Below are 15,696 nucleotides of genomic sequence, written 5' to 3'. Positions count from 1 at the left end.
GTAATAATAGAAGTTTTAAAAAAATTAAATAGAAGGACTAAATACATAAACTAATTACAAATAGTATTTAATTAAAATTAATTTTGTAAAATGGGATTTGATAAATAGAAGAGTGGATTTTTTTTAGAAAAATGAAATAGTAAAATTAGGAGAAAGTAAATTTTGTTAAAGAAAATGGAATAGTAAAATGAGGAGAAATTTAAAAAGGTAGGATTAGGAAGAGTTGAAAAAATAGGATTATAAAAATTGAGAAGGAATTGGGAAAGAAGAGAGGGGAAAGATGAGTTATGATAAATGTAAAAGAAGAGGTAATAACCAACCCTTCCTCAACTATCCTAAAAGGTTGAGAAGATTGAAAAAATGATATAGGTGAAGACACAGTTATCCAGAAGTCCAAATTAGGAACAAAGCACAATTAATTAATTAATTAGTGTGGAGCATTAATGTGGGGAAATGGAGTACTACCAGTAATGAGTGTGATATTCTTTATGATATTTATGATATTCTTCTTTTGCTTTGTCCCACATTAAATAACTGCTTATATAATCATTACTTTCAAATTTAAATCAAATAAAGATTCTACCTATTTACATTATAGAAATTAAATATAGTATAAAGTTAGGGAAGGAAGAGATACAAGTGGGAAACTGGATCTTTCTTTCTTTTTTTGCTTTGGATATATTCCTTATGGTTTAAGGAATGTACAATATCTCTTTCTAAAAACCTATTTTCAAACATAATTTTTAATTTAATGTAACTCTTTTCTTTTTTTTTCTTCACGTTTTCCCCCTCTAAAGTCTTTTAACCAAAATTCAGCATTCAACCTGTTACGTTCTAAACCAATTTCATATTATATTTAAGAGTATGTAGTTAAAATCATTGTCTTGTTGCATATCAAACTACAAATATAGGAAATTTAAGCCAACTAAGTTGGAGTAGATCAACCATTTGAAAAATAATTCATAAGCATTTTTTTAATCTATTAAAACCTTTTCAACTTATAGCACATGATTCATGTGTTCCTTATTAACCAATTTAGCCATGCTACCTATATTTTTTTTTTTTTTACAAACTTATTCTCTATCTCAAAGTTGTTATGATTAGATATATATCATACTCAATCCCCAATTTGTGAACTACAAAAATCTTTTTGAGACATGAGATCATAAAATTATAACGAATCAACTATCTTTTACCGATTTTACAGAATTTGAGAAATGGTCAATTCAATCCTCTTATTTTAAATTCTACCAAAAAAAAGTTGATACCTAATTACGATGAATTGAGATTCTTAATGCATATAAATATAATGGTTCAACAGAAGCAAGGATTTTCAATTTCATTTATGAGACTGTGTGTTAGCAGCTCCTTTCTTGTGCCTTTTTTCATGTGTTTTGCTTTCTTTCTAGTTTCACCTCTAACATCCTATTCTTTTAAACTAGATTTTTCTCGGTCTAAACTGACTCATAATAACTAAATATGATAACAGAGAATTGAAATCTTTGACTTTTAATAAGTCATTGTTGCACTTCGTCTTGTATCTCATATAAGGTACGGTATCTCTCCTAATCAATTCGTCGAATGATCTTGCATACTGAACATAATGGAAACTGTAAGACAGAAAGTAGCTTAGTAGAATCGTGGATCAAAGACACCCACGATCTCACAAATACTCAAGAAGACATTATATCGATATACATTATATAAGATTTTCAGAGAGTATGAAATTAGGTTGGAAGACGGCGTGAAAATATGAAAATATTTACATTTGTCTATCTCCTCCCTCCTTCCAAAACTTGAGTGTCCTTAGAGCCCAAACTCGTGAATGAATCAATGAGTATATGTAGAGACTTTCACGCAACTTAAAATTTGAATAAAATAATAATAAATATTTCTTTCCCAAATCCAAATTTTTCATTCAACAATTCACCCCTTACAGAATTTGTGTCATCATCATATATATATATATATATATTATAGACTTTTGAAAAAGTAAAATTAAAGCCTAATTCTTTTAGTGGGAAAAACAATGATCTTTATGTAAACATTGAATGACAATAAACCATGTGACAATCTGTGTGAGATTGACATTTTAAGACTTCTTTTTCATTCATCTTTCTTCTTTTCTTTTTAACAAAATATAGCTTTTTCGAGACAATATAATAAATCATTTCAATTTTTAGATAGCCATGCTTCTTTTTGTTAACTATCAATTTATTTATCTTTTCATTTACTTTCAAACTTATTTCTTTCAAATCATAAGGAACTCTTGAAAAAATATTTTCCAACCATTTTTTGTTATCTAAACTTGGTTAATGTTAATATATTTGAAGTTTCCATAACCTTGAATTTAAAAACAAAAAAACCAAAGATTATCACCAAAAAAAACTACAAAAATGTATGATGGTTTTCAATTCATTGATTTGAATTGTGTAAGTGTATTAAACAAAAACAATATCCATAGGTTAACAAATACATAAACTAAAAAGAGTTAATGGAGTACTACCAGTAATAAGTCATTACCTACTTTCACATTTTAATAGCCCATATCTCTAACTTTTTTAGTTTAAGGGTCATGGAATGAAAATTTAAAATCACTATTCACCTTTATATTTTATCCATTAAGCTACACCTAAGTTGATTAGTTGATAATTTCTTAAATCGAGTTTCATTCGAGGGAGTCACAAAAAGTGTTTCTCTCGTATTATTTGAGATATTTGAATTTGTGTATTAAATTTTCTAAATCTAAATTTTTCATCTTGGACTCTCGCTACCATATCAATATACAATATATCATTTATTCTTGTATTTCTCTTTTATTTTCTTATTCACTTCTTTAAAAATAAGTGGCCAAATTAGAAGAAAAAAAAAGTTGTTCTGAGTCGTGAAACTTTTGAGTTCAAAAGTCTACTTTATTACATAGTTTTTTTTTTTTTTTCGAAACTGCATCAGATGATAAAAACATTTACAAAAAAAAAAACAATTCATAGCATTTTTTTTTTTTTTTTTGCATATTGCGAATATGGCAAATATGATAAGTAACTAGTGCTATCAGACAACTATTAGAAAGTTATTGAAAGGCTACCAGAGGTCATCGACTTTTAAATTTGTTACTTTTATAATTTAGAAAATGTAGTGACATGTGTTCTATTATCATAATTTTTTTTTTTTTTTGGTATTTTTGTAATTATCCCTCTTTAAGTTGCATGACGTTTCATTTGGATTGTTATTCTTGAATGGTACAAGTTAGAGAGTGTTACTTGATGCATGCATTTGTGGTTGATATAAAGAAAAACATAAGAAACATCGTATAAAGAGTGATACACTCATGCCTTAACCTAATTGCTAACTTGTTCATTTCTTAATATTTGGTACCATCTTCTATATGTTATTTGTAATTTTTGGTGATATAAAAATCCACCCAATATCATATTTAATTATAACTTTCTTCCAAGTAAAAATGTGTGTATATGAAGTGTGTGTGAAGGAGAAAAGTATGGGTATTGCTTTTCTCAATATAATTGTCAGCTTTTCAAGAGGGATGCTCTTCACAGTTCATAAAATAAAGCCAAAATAAATGATGACTGAATCTCTCTTTTTCAACTTACACTTTCATTCCTTCATCACTTTTTACATTTCAACTTTATTTTTTTTATTTTTTTATTTACATACTGATGTGAAGAGAAAAAGGTATATCTGGTTGGACCCTTTGGGGTTGGTTCTTGTTCCCTGTTTGTGGTGAGTATCCAAAGAACTTTGTTAACCTTGAAAGAAGCTTTGGCTTTCAACTACATATAGAGATCAATTATGATATACTTTTTTGTTGGGGCCCTTTTTGTTGTTGGAGAATTTTGAATAATGTTATCTTTTTCTTTCTTTCTTTCTTTCTTTTTCTCATATTTGTTTGGTAGGATTGGGAAATACTCTATCAAACTTTTTTCTTCTTGTGAATTCAAACAATATGTAATAGTCCAAGGATTTTAACCTCTAACCTTTAGATTTATTGTATATGTTTTAACCAAACAGATTTCTTATAAGCATTTCATCATGTTTGTTTTCATATAGTCTGTGACTAAATTATTTTATTTGATTTTGTTCTTGACCTTTCAGATTAAAGTTATATTATTATTTTAATTAACTTTTGATTTTAAAATATAAATTATATTTAGCCTGATTGAATTTGGGTGGGGTAAGTTAAATATATCGATCTTTATTTAGCCTGATTGAAGTTAAGATATTCACTGTGGAACATCATCTTTTTCTCTTCCACTTTCTTTCTTTCCATCTTCCTTCCTTTTACATTTCATTGTTAAATATTGTATTTAAATGATACTTTTAAATTTATAGGGCTACAGATGTTGGGTTTTGGATCTCGTCTACCTTCAATGTACGGGCCCCTCATCACCTTCACTATCGATTCACTATTAATTCATTTCTCCTGGTTTTTTTTCAAGTTGACTTGTGTAAGAAATCCTCCCATTGGTATAACATCCAGCACTTATATATATGCTACTTGTGTTTTCAATTATATGGTCTCATGGTGTTGAATTTAGAAATAATTAGAGAAAATACATAATCACGCTATGATTTTAGACAAAATTGTCTTCAAATCTCAATTAATATTTGACTAATTTTTGTTTTTTTTTTTTTTTGTGTATTCTATATGCACCTTATTATATTTGTTCATAATTTACTTCGAACGTATCACTTACCACATATACACTGATTCATTCCATATATACCACATATTAGACGTAAGGCCCTGATCGTATATCATTAACACGATGAAAGCCCTACAATAAGAATAATGCACGAAGAGACTTCTCTTAGTAAAATGCAATTTATGAATGAGTTATGCGATAAGGATCCTTACTCATAGAAGATACGCGGCAACGAAATGGAACCTACTTCAACTTTGAGACAATGATGTGATACATATATTAGTAGGTCGACGATTGATGGGACCTAACCGTCCAATCTAAGTTTAGAATAAGGGTTGACAGAGGCACATGACATTTAAAGATTGGACCATTTTTCACAGCCGGTTAGAAAAATCATTTCGATATGGAAAAAACCGTCAGAGAAGTCTATAATCAGAGAGTTCGGGTCATTTAAGGTTGCTTCTACCCTGATTTTGTTAAGAAAGAACTGGGAAGTGTCAAGGATTCGAGATGAGGAACGAGCTCATTTTCGATCAAAATTCTAAAAAGAGTAGGGATACTTTGGCCTGGGAAGTTAAGCTAGGAATTAGTCGACCTTGACTGTGAGTGGTTCTCTTTACTAAATGTAACAATCCAACTTTTCAGATTAAGTCGAAGTCATTATTTTAAATATAAACACTTTGGTTGACACGAAACACGGTAAATTTTATTTGAAACAATAATTACCAAAGAAACAATATCCGGGCCCTATTTCAAACAAAATAAAATTTCAAAGGCACAGTTTACAAAGTCACTAACCATAAACTCAGTTTAATCAACAAAAAAAAATTGAAGACCTTAAGCGAAAGCAAATTTAAAGAAAAAGCTAGGATCTCATATGGCGGTCACGAGTCCTTCTTGTCCCTCGCCCGTCTGTTTCTCGTATTACCTTTGCCTAAAAAAGCTAAACATAAAGGGTGAATATAAAATATACCCAGTAAGGGACCCACTACTGGTCCCATTAGGGGTAAAAACGGTTAACTTCCTATCGGGAGGTACCCTGCATCACAGATCTCGAAGGATGCACATATCAATCTAGTGCTCCGTAAGATGCACATATCAATCTAGTATTCTCGAAGGATGCACCTATATTAGTCTAGTGCTACCGAATGATGAACCTATCAGTCTAGTGTTTCCGAATGATGCACAACAGGTGGTGATCCCTAGGACACCTGCAAGGTACACTACCCCATAGATAAAGCTAAAAAAAATTCCCAATTCGATTCACATAGTTCATAACAATCACATCAAAACACAATTAAAAACTATCGGCATTTCTCCTTTTCGGCATTTCTCCTTTTCTACACATGGCCTGTCAAAATAAACACTAGTGCATCATAGTTTAGTCGACCATACTAGTCATGAATCTTCACATTTAAATCTACATATCAGTCAACCCACCCACTCAGTTCAGTAAAATCCATACAACCAATCAGTCATCACATTTAAATCTACATATCAGTCAAGTCAACTCATCCCAGTTTAGTAAAATCCATGCAATCAATACGTTCCAAATTCATTATAGAGTCAAGTAGTAGGAACCCCTTACCTAAATTTTTATGCAAGTTACTTAATCAAACTAACTCCAACAAGCCAAATCTTAAACATAAGTACATAGAAAATCAACATTTTTTTCAAATAATTTTATCTACCTAATTTACCCAAATGTGAATTTGACACTTACCCAAGTAATGGAGAATCGACTTCCAACGAAGCTTACCGTGAAACTCAAGGATTTTAGCACCAATTCACCAATATCACCTTCAACGATCAAACAACACCCAAAAAATTAATCTAATCATTAACGCTTCAGATGGCTATGAAACAACTACACAAAACCCACAAATTTCACCTTACCAAGCGAACCTATAACAAGGCAGAGGCAACAACACATGAACTAAGAGAGCGTGGATCAACTTGCAACACAGCAACTGGGAAAGGAGAAATCACGCGGTTTGGATCTGATGTCTTTAGCTCGGGTCAGGATTGCATTCACGACAGAGAACCGACAACGGTGCTTCACGATCGTTGGATAAATAATGCGGTAATGGCACTCCATGATGAGCGGTTGTCAGACGCGAGGGAAGTAGATGGGTATGTGGCGGCTTAGCTAACGATGGAACGCGAGTAGCATGTGAGGTGGGCGACTTGGGACGGAGTGGCTCGAGCGATCAACAAAGTAGGAAGATGTGATGGCAGCTTCACAAACATAGAGACGATGCAGACCAATGACGAACACTTTGGCTGGGCTTCGGCTTCAATAGGAGATAGAGACGGTCGACAATGAGGGCTACTGACGTCGTGACCAGTTGACGTAGACTGCGAAAGGAAGGTAGCTATAGAGGGCGGCGGCAGTAGGGCACGAGCAAGAGGAAGAGTGAAGGAGAATAGGGATGGGGAACTACATGTAAAATGATGGGGTTTAACACCAAAATTTTGAAAACTACAATAAAAATAACACCAAAATTTTGAAAACTTAATGAAGTTTGGCAATTAGGTTGAGAGAAACAACTAAAAATGTCCGATGTTACACTAAATGTTTTCAAATAAAGAAAAGAGTTTCTAAAATTGCGTTTAAAATTTAACGTCTCCTTTTGAATCCATGAACCGCATGATCTTCAACATGCTTTCCACCCACCAACGTAAGTGATTTTACCAATAAAAATAAAGTATTTTGTGAATGACTCCAAGTACAAGAAATATTGTGAAAATATACTCTCTGAGTACTGTGTCGCTTATTTATAACCAAATTACATGCAAAAATGCATGTAATTTGTTCATAAAGTCTCAACACATAACATTTTACTAACCATTAGTGAAATTTAGTGGACTAGGTGTTTACATCTAATGTAGTCACTTATCCCACTAGGTGTCAGTGGTATTATCCAACAAAATGTTGGATTTTTCAACCAACTTTATTCTAAGGGCAATATAGTCATTTGATCATTCAAGTCAAAGTCAAAATTTGAATTTTTATCATTTTTCCTTCTTGACAAATTTTGACCTTCTGAGCATGAATCCACATGTTTGAATGTAAAGCAAGTCAATGTTTGACTTTTCAAAGTTCAAAATTAACATTTTTACTTTTTACAACATTGACCATTTTCATCAATTCCTAGCTTCTGAATACGAATCTACATTCATATTTTTAATATTTAAATCAAATTTAAACATAAAGATATCTGATAACCAACGTTTATATCACATATATTTGTCGATTTTTCCCTCTTTACCTAATTCGAAGAATTCGAATTATTCCTACATATTGTTCTAAATTAATTCCATATAAGCTAGCAGGGGAACTTAATGGACCTATAGATAATGGGCTCCAATGATCTTAGATTAGCTGGTTAAACCCTTTTAGACTGAGCTAATAATATTTGTTAACTAACAGGTCATTATTCTACTAAAATTTTGTAATTGCACTTTCCTCACTATAGATATATTTGTGTCCATCTGATATAACCATGATCAGTAAGTTAATCTTTTCACAAGTTGTTTGTAACCTCGATTGCATTAAAATACTATTTGATCCCTAAGATTACATCTTACACCTTAAGTCTCACTGATCCATTATTGAACAATTGGTTTAAGGTCCAACCTATAAAAAAAATCTCTCTTAGGGCAATGAGAGGGTGGAACACTTTATTTAAGAATTGGATTCAGTCCTTAAGAGAACAACTTATCTATTAACCCTAAAGCGGGTAGAAGTGAATTTCGTCTTGCACCTTATGTCCCTAGCCATCCACCCGGTCTTACCCTTAAAATGAAAGGCTTATTAGACTAGCATTGTTGAGCTTCTCTCACCTATGCATATCTAAGAATAATTTCGTTTGAACAGAAGTTGATAGTTAGCTCAGTATCAAGATTAAGTTACTTAGATCATTATAATCGAAATAGTCAGTATTATACAATAACGGTATTATGACTTAAAAGTGATTATTTCATGGTTTCAGTCTTATGTAAACTCTTTACATAGGAGGCCTCTACTTCCATGTTTCTACATAAAGGATTCATAATCACATCGTTTGTACTAACTACAAAGTGGGTCACATTCATTATGTCTCTAGAATTGGGCGTCCAACCTTATTTGTATACTATAAACCATTTGGGCTATATACTTGAACTTGATCCACATTTATGTTTCTACTTAAAGTTCAAGTCTACACTAGATAGCCTTGAGACCTTAGTTTATTGGATTTAAGACTATAGTATTTTATTTTCACTAAAAAGTCCTCAATAACCACTTTATTTAGTATAATATAATTTAAACTACAAACTACGAGCTTTAATTAGGACATAAACTCCAACAGAGTCAATAATATATATCAAGTCCTTTCCTTTTGTTTGCATAGCTTTTCATATATACCACGTCCTTTACTAATTTCTTATTTATACTTATTATATTACATCCATTTTGCATTATTTTTCATATATTCAAAGTTAATTTGGTGGTTTCTTACTGATAGAAATAAGACATGCACAGCAGAAAAAGAATCAAAATTCTACTCTAATTGCCACAATTAACAAGTAACCCTAAACTAATCAAATTAGGGTTTTAGGAAATATTACCTTTGAAGTTTTCAAAAACTTTGATACCTCCTTAGCAATTCAAACCGAGACACCACTAATGCTCAACTACTATCCTCTAGACAAAGAACCGGGTTGTGGGACCCAATTTGATGTAGAAAGTAATGGAGATAAAAGGAAATTAGAAGGTAGAAGTATTTTTTTCTTGATTGACATTTTTTTTTTGGAGTATATTAAAAAAGGCAAAAGTTTTTAACCATTTGAAAACTCCCCTATTTATAACCTAATTACATGAAAAAATGCATGTAATTTGTCAAATCTCAACACCTAACGTTCCACTAACAATTAGTGGAACTTAGTGGGCTAGGTGTCTACATCTCATATAGCCACATATCCCACTAAGAGTTAGTGGGATTATCCAACAAAATGTTGGATTTTCCCACTAACTTAGTCCAAGGGTAAAATGATCATTAGATATTTTAAGTCAAAAGTCAAACTTTGACTTTTCTAAATCAAAAGTCAATATTTTGACTTTTTACGATTTTGTCCGTCTTGACTAATTCCAACCTCCCGAGCATAAATCTGCATTCATTTTTTCAAAATTCAAATCACATTTGAATATAAGGCCGGTCAAAGTTTGATTTTTCAAAGTCAAAAGTCAACATATTGACTTTTTACTATTTTTTTGATCAATTCCATCAATTCCAAGTTTCTTAGTATGAATCTGCATTCATACTTATAGTATGTAAAACATGAAGCTCTATTTCTAATTAGTAGACCGACGACTATATCACTATATTTGTCGGTTTCTCTTTCTTCTCCCAATTCGAACAATTCGACTTATTTCATCACACTATTATAAGTTTAATCCATATGAGCTAGCAGTCAATAATTCTGATACCAACTGTAACGACTTAGGCTCTGATACCAACTGTAACGACCCAACTTTTCTAAGTAAGTCGAGATCGTTAATTTTTAACAAATAAAAGACTTTGATTAATATAAAACAAAACGTAAGCAATTTTTAAAAAAAAATATCTTCAAGTCAGACCTGATTTTTAAACATTCAAGAAAGCATAAAATAATACTATTTACAACAAACGTTTGTAAACTAAATTTCAATTCATTTTAAACCTCACAAGAACCCATAAGCGGAAGCAAAACACGTTTCCTATGGCATCACGCTTCCTTCCTGCCCCTCGCCGGTTTGCCGCCTTTATTACCTTTGTCTGAAAATTAAACATAAGAAGGGTGAGTATTTAAATACTCAGTAAGAGACCCTCTACTGGTCCCGTCAGGAGAAAATAAATTATTAACGATCTATTGGGATACCCTGTGCAGTCACAGTCTTGTGATCCCGTAGGATACACATCTCAGTCTAACGCCCCGAGGGACGTACATATCAGTCTAGTGTTCTGCAGAAACACATATCAGTCTAATGCTCCCGAAAGTGCAAAATAAATTGGTGATCCCGAGGGACACCTACAAGGTATAGGTCCCAATAAAACTAATAATTTTCCCCTCATTCCATTCAATCCATCTTTCAGTTACTTCAAGTCACAAAGTTCTTTCTTTCAACGTCCAGTCAACTTATTTTACTACAGTCATATGTCTGTCAATAATATGCTAATACATCAGTCAATCAACTATACAGTCAATGCACCCCTCAGTTCACCAGCACACAATCATACTTTAGCGTAATCATACACCCAATCTAAACGAGAATCACAAGTTCATAACTACATCTCATACCAACACAATCTACAATCTTCGTCCTGTCCACATACACACACTTATATATATGTTCCATGACAATCACGATATACATTCGACGTTAAGTCTACTTCAATTCATATGCATTCATATATATTTTCAGTCAAACCACACATACAGTTCACAATCACAATTGAGTCCAGTAGAAAATCCCTTACCTCGATTTCTATGCAAATTCTTCAATCTACTAAATCCAATGAATCAAATCCTAAACATAATCAATCATAAAATCAACATCGTTCTAAATAGTTTCAACCTTTCAAATTACTCCATATGTAAATTCCACAACTTACCGAAATACTGGCGAACTGAACCCTCAACAATTCACAAATTGGTTGTGAATTTAAGGGAGCCCAAGGTTACTCCCAACACCTCAACGCATGACTGTCAAACTCGCAGCAAAATCCTAAGTGTGGGTCGGTCAGCGGTCGGCTAAAGGAGACACGTGGCCGGAGAATCGCGCGGCAGTGCAGCGGTTGGAATGAAGGTTGCACGGCAGTTACAGATGGATGGGCGCGGCGGTTTCGATCCGAAGGAGAAAAGAGAGGGTGGCGGTTGGGTTCGGCGAGCGGCGGCGGTTTTGCTTCGCGAACGGAGATGGAGACGGCAGATCGGCGCGCGGGACGACTGCAACGCAGATCTGGACTGGCAGCGGCGCGGTCTTGCTTCGGGAACGGAGATGGAGACAGCAGATCGGTCGTTCGGCTTCAGTAGGGGAGACGATGGTTTGCGGCGGGGCTGCGGACGGAAAAAAAAAATGGAAGGAAGGGACCCGCGGCTGGCTGCAGCTAGGCTGCGGCGGGAAGGAAACGGAAGGAAAGGGAGAAGGAGACGGTGGGGTCGTCGCGGCGCACGGGAGGAAGGAGAAGAGGGCCGACGGTTGCGGCTGGGGAGAAGGGGAAGGACGCACGGGGAGGAAGAAGGAAATAGGGAAAATAAAGAAAAAGGAAAAAGAAAAGAAAAGGAAAAAAGAAAAAACAAATATATATATTTCTTTTTCTTTTCTTTTTATTTAAATTAAATATAAATAATATATATATATATATATAAAATAAAAACAAAAAAAAAAAAATATATATATATATATATATATATATATATAAAATAAAAACAAAATATATATATATATATATATATATATATATATATATACCTTTGGGGCATTACACTTTTAGACCGAGTTAATCAACATTCATTAACTGACGGGTCATTCCACTAAAGTCTCGTAGTTGCACTCCCCTCACTATAGATATATTTGTGTCCATTTGATAAAACTATAATCAGTAAGTTAATCCTTCACAGGTTGCTCGTAACATTGGCTGGGTCAAAATACCGTTTTACCCCCAAGATTACATCTTGCTCCTTAAGTCCCACTAATCCACTATTGAACAATTGGTTTAAGGTTCAACCTATAAGCTTAATCCCTTTCGGGCCAATGAGAGGGTGGGCCCCTTGTTCAAGACTTGGATTCAGTGCTTAAGAGAACAACCTATCTACTAACCCTAAAGCGGGTAGGAGTGAATTCCATCTTGTACTTTATTGGGCCAACGCTGATGAGCTGCCCTCACCTATGCAGATCTAAGGATAATCTCGTGTGAACAGGAGTTCATAGTTAACTCAAGATTAAGATTAAGTTACCTAGGTCATCAATAATCGAGATAGTTAGTTTTAAATAGTAAACGATGTTATAACGTAAAAAAGACTAATTCATGGTTCAGTCTTATGTAAACAGTTTACATAGGATGCCCCCACTTTCACGTCTCTACATGAACGATTCAGGATCACCTCATTTGTACTACAAAGTAGGTCGCATCCATAGTTTCTCTAAATAAGGCACCCAATCTTTATTCATATACTATAGACTATTTAGGCTATATATACTCGAACTTGATCCACGTTTATGTTTACACATAAAGCTCAAGTTTATTCAAAAAATAGCCTTGGAACTTGATTTATTGGATAGGATTATAATATTTAATTTCTCAATAACAACTTTATTGAAACAGAATATGATTACAAACTACGAGTTTTAGGACAAAAAATTTCAACACTTACAATGTCCCAAATTGCTTTCGGTTTAAATTCATCATTATATATCAATATATATTTTAAAAAATATTGTACATTGATATGTATATTAATCTTCTTTTTTTGTTAGGCGTGACCAACATTGTAGTATATTATGATAGTTTTTTCAACGATTCTGATAATTATATTAGTTATAGCGTATCAGAAATTGTAGTGAATGAACATGTCTTTTCAAGAGTTATACAATAATCTTTTACCCAAGTTAGGCAATTTTTTTTATATGGATAATATAGATATTGGTTATATTGCTTCATTATTTACTATTGTCTAGTTATATGTGTCTAATTATTTCTTGTATACCACATTATAACATCATTCCAAATTGACTTCAAACGTATCAATTACTGCATATACTTCGATTAATTTAAAATATACCAAAGATTAGATCACTTTATTATTTCACCTATTAAATCAGTGCCTCATCAATGACCATAATCTTCAACTATGTCATATACTACCTTACACGCATAAACACTATTTGTACAAGTTTCTAATTTCATACAAGTTCAAAGTTTTCATATATAGCCGACAATATGAATATTATAACTAGATCAATCTATTTATATCATAGATGTTTTCATATCATTCATAATACTCCTACACATAAGTATCAATTTTTCATGAATTTATGTTTGTTTTTTATGTGTTCTATATGCACGTTATTATATGTTTTTGTATATATATGTCTAATTGTTACTTGTATACAACATTATAAAGTCATTCGTAATTTACTTCGAACGTATCACTTACCACATATATACCAATTTATTCTATATATACCACATGTAAACCTTGAATCTTATTGAACTTGGATCTTCTTAAGAGCATAAAAGAATTAGTTATAAGTGAGGTCATGATAAGGAAGTAAGCTTAAGAAGTGTTTTGGTAAGCGTGCTTGATTGGTGGAAAGAAAGGAAGGTTTAGTGGTTATGATTTAAAAGCTAAAGAGAAATTTAAGTCAGAAGAAGGAAAATTTTGGCTAAGTAAAGTGGTTTTGTGTTTTGGCTTTGATATAGACATTTAAAGGTTGTTTTGGATGGTCAAATAAAAAAGAAGAACCTCTAAAGAGGTTAGAGTGGGCGAGGAAAGCAAGGCTAGGCGACAAGAGATAAAGGTTATCTTGCGTTTTGAATTGTGGTTGAGAAGATCAAGTAGTTTTCTAAGGTTGCCGTTTTAAATGTTATCTAGGCGAGAAGGATAGCTTGAGAGGTTATTTGGATATTTTGTGTAGGTGAGAAAGCTTGATTAGAGGTTTGTTGGCAAGAAGACTTGGTGTAGAGGTAAGTGTTTAGAGGTTTGCGACAAGACCAAGAGAGGTTAATTGGCGATTTGACTTGGCATTTTAGCATGTCATTGGACGTTAGGTGTTCTGGTTGGGCAAGATAATGAAGAGGTAGAGTCAGTTAAGTGGATTTCACGTGGCCTTTGCATGCTGAAGTTAAATTTCGGCTTTCGGAGGTCTCAATAAAGTTTCATGCATGGCTCAGTATAAATAGGTCTCTTCAGATTGAGTTTTCTTCCAAATTACTCTTGTGAATTGGATGATTTTGGTCTTAAAAGCTCATAAATTAAGTATATTTTCTAAGTTGAGGATGCCAGTTTAATTTGAGAGAGGGAAATTTAAGTTTGAGATGAAAGAAAAGAGGAAGATCATTCTCAGGTGAAATCTAGGCAGGCTTTACTCGAATGAGGCTACAAGATGCAATTGATGGAATCTTTGGCTCAAAGTTTGAGGTAAAATATTAAGACATTTTGGAACAACTTTGTAGAAGAAAATATTTTCATTTGAGTTATGGATTTTACGTTATAAAGTTCTAAAGTGGAAGTAAGGTTTTGGCCGAATTATGAGTTTATGGGTTGGTTGGAGACTGGTCGAGTGGCAAGGTAAGATTGAGCGAGATGAGCATGCGTTTTAAACTCAGAAAGGTTTTTGAGGCGTTGTGGGCTTATGTTGGATGTATATCACATACAAGATGCGTGTGCGCCCAAGTGAGGCCTGCAGCGTGCCTGTGTGAGAGGTTAGCACGCGCGCATGTCCAGTGTCACGGTCATACTTGTCCAGGGTGTGTTTGCCTATGGTCATATGTCCAAATACCCCCAATTTATCTTATCTTTATGTCTTATATCTAGTTTAGCTAGTAACTTTCCATTTTAAGTCATAAAGTTTGGGTGTGACATTTCGACATTTTCATATGCAAGCCTACCAGAGCGGAAAATGACCAAAATGTACTATAGGGGAGAAATAGCAGTTGAATCCCCGCCCAAGCATCGTCGTACTCTTTGCAAGCAAATCTTTTCCCTTGCAACTAACAGTCTTCAATGCATATTATAACATTGATTTCAATGTATTTCTTTCTTTCTCACGTTTTATAAACAATTTTCTCAAGAACACGAAGGAAGGTTACATCATACGTCAACTTTGTCCGTGACTTTTAGATTTTGATCGACTGACTTGTTCATCGAGTTAGAACAAGTGCCACACAATCGTCTGTCTCAAGGTTGAAACGCTACGATTGTGACAAGTGGTATCCGAGCCATATTGGCTAATTGAGAGTTGAGACAGAAAGATGTCAACTACAAAACAGATGAGCAAGACCCATAATGA

At 33.3% G+C, this 15,696-nt stretch overlaps 2 long non-coding RNA genes across 3 annotated transcripts; both read right to left on the bottom strand.

Annotated features, from left to right (window-relative positions):
* Positions 1-5,409: 5,409 nt before the first annotated feature.
* On the bottom strand, positions 5,410-7,532 carry LOC116403711. Of its 2 annotated transcripts, none has more exons than XR_004216539.1 (2): positions 6,553-7,532; positions 5,410-6,461 (listed from the first exon to the last, which is right to left on the bottom strand). It is a non-coding gene; the product is annotated as an uncharacterized LOC116403711 (long non-coding RNA). The 2 variants fall into 2 exon arrangements; XR_004216538.1 differs by having other exon boundaries at positions 6,558-7,466.
* A 3,621-nt stretch (positions 7,533-11,153) lies between these two features.
* On the bottom strand, positions 11,154-11,953 carry LOC116403993. Its single transcript, XR_004216934.1, has 2 exons — positions 11,297-11,953; positions 11,154-11,211 (listed from the first exon to the last, which is right to left on the bottom strand). It is a non-coding gene; the product is annotated as an uncharacterized LOC116403993 (long non-coding RNA).
* Between the last annotated feature and the right edge of the window lie 3,743 nt (positions 11,954-15,696).

Source organism: Cucumis sativus, chromosome 5 (genome assembly GCF_000004075.3).
Source record: "Cucumis sativus cultivar 9930 chromosome 5, Cucumber_9930_V3, whole genome shotgun sequence".
NCBI lineage: Eukaryota > Viridiplantae > Streptophyta > Magnoliopsida > Cucurbitales > Cucurbitaceae > Cucumis > Cucumis sativus.
The sequence above is the reverse complement of the archived record's forward strand: the minus strand, read 5'-3'. Positions and strand labels throughout refer to the sequence as shown.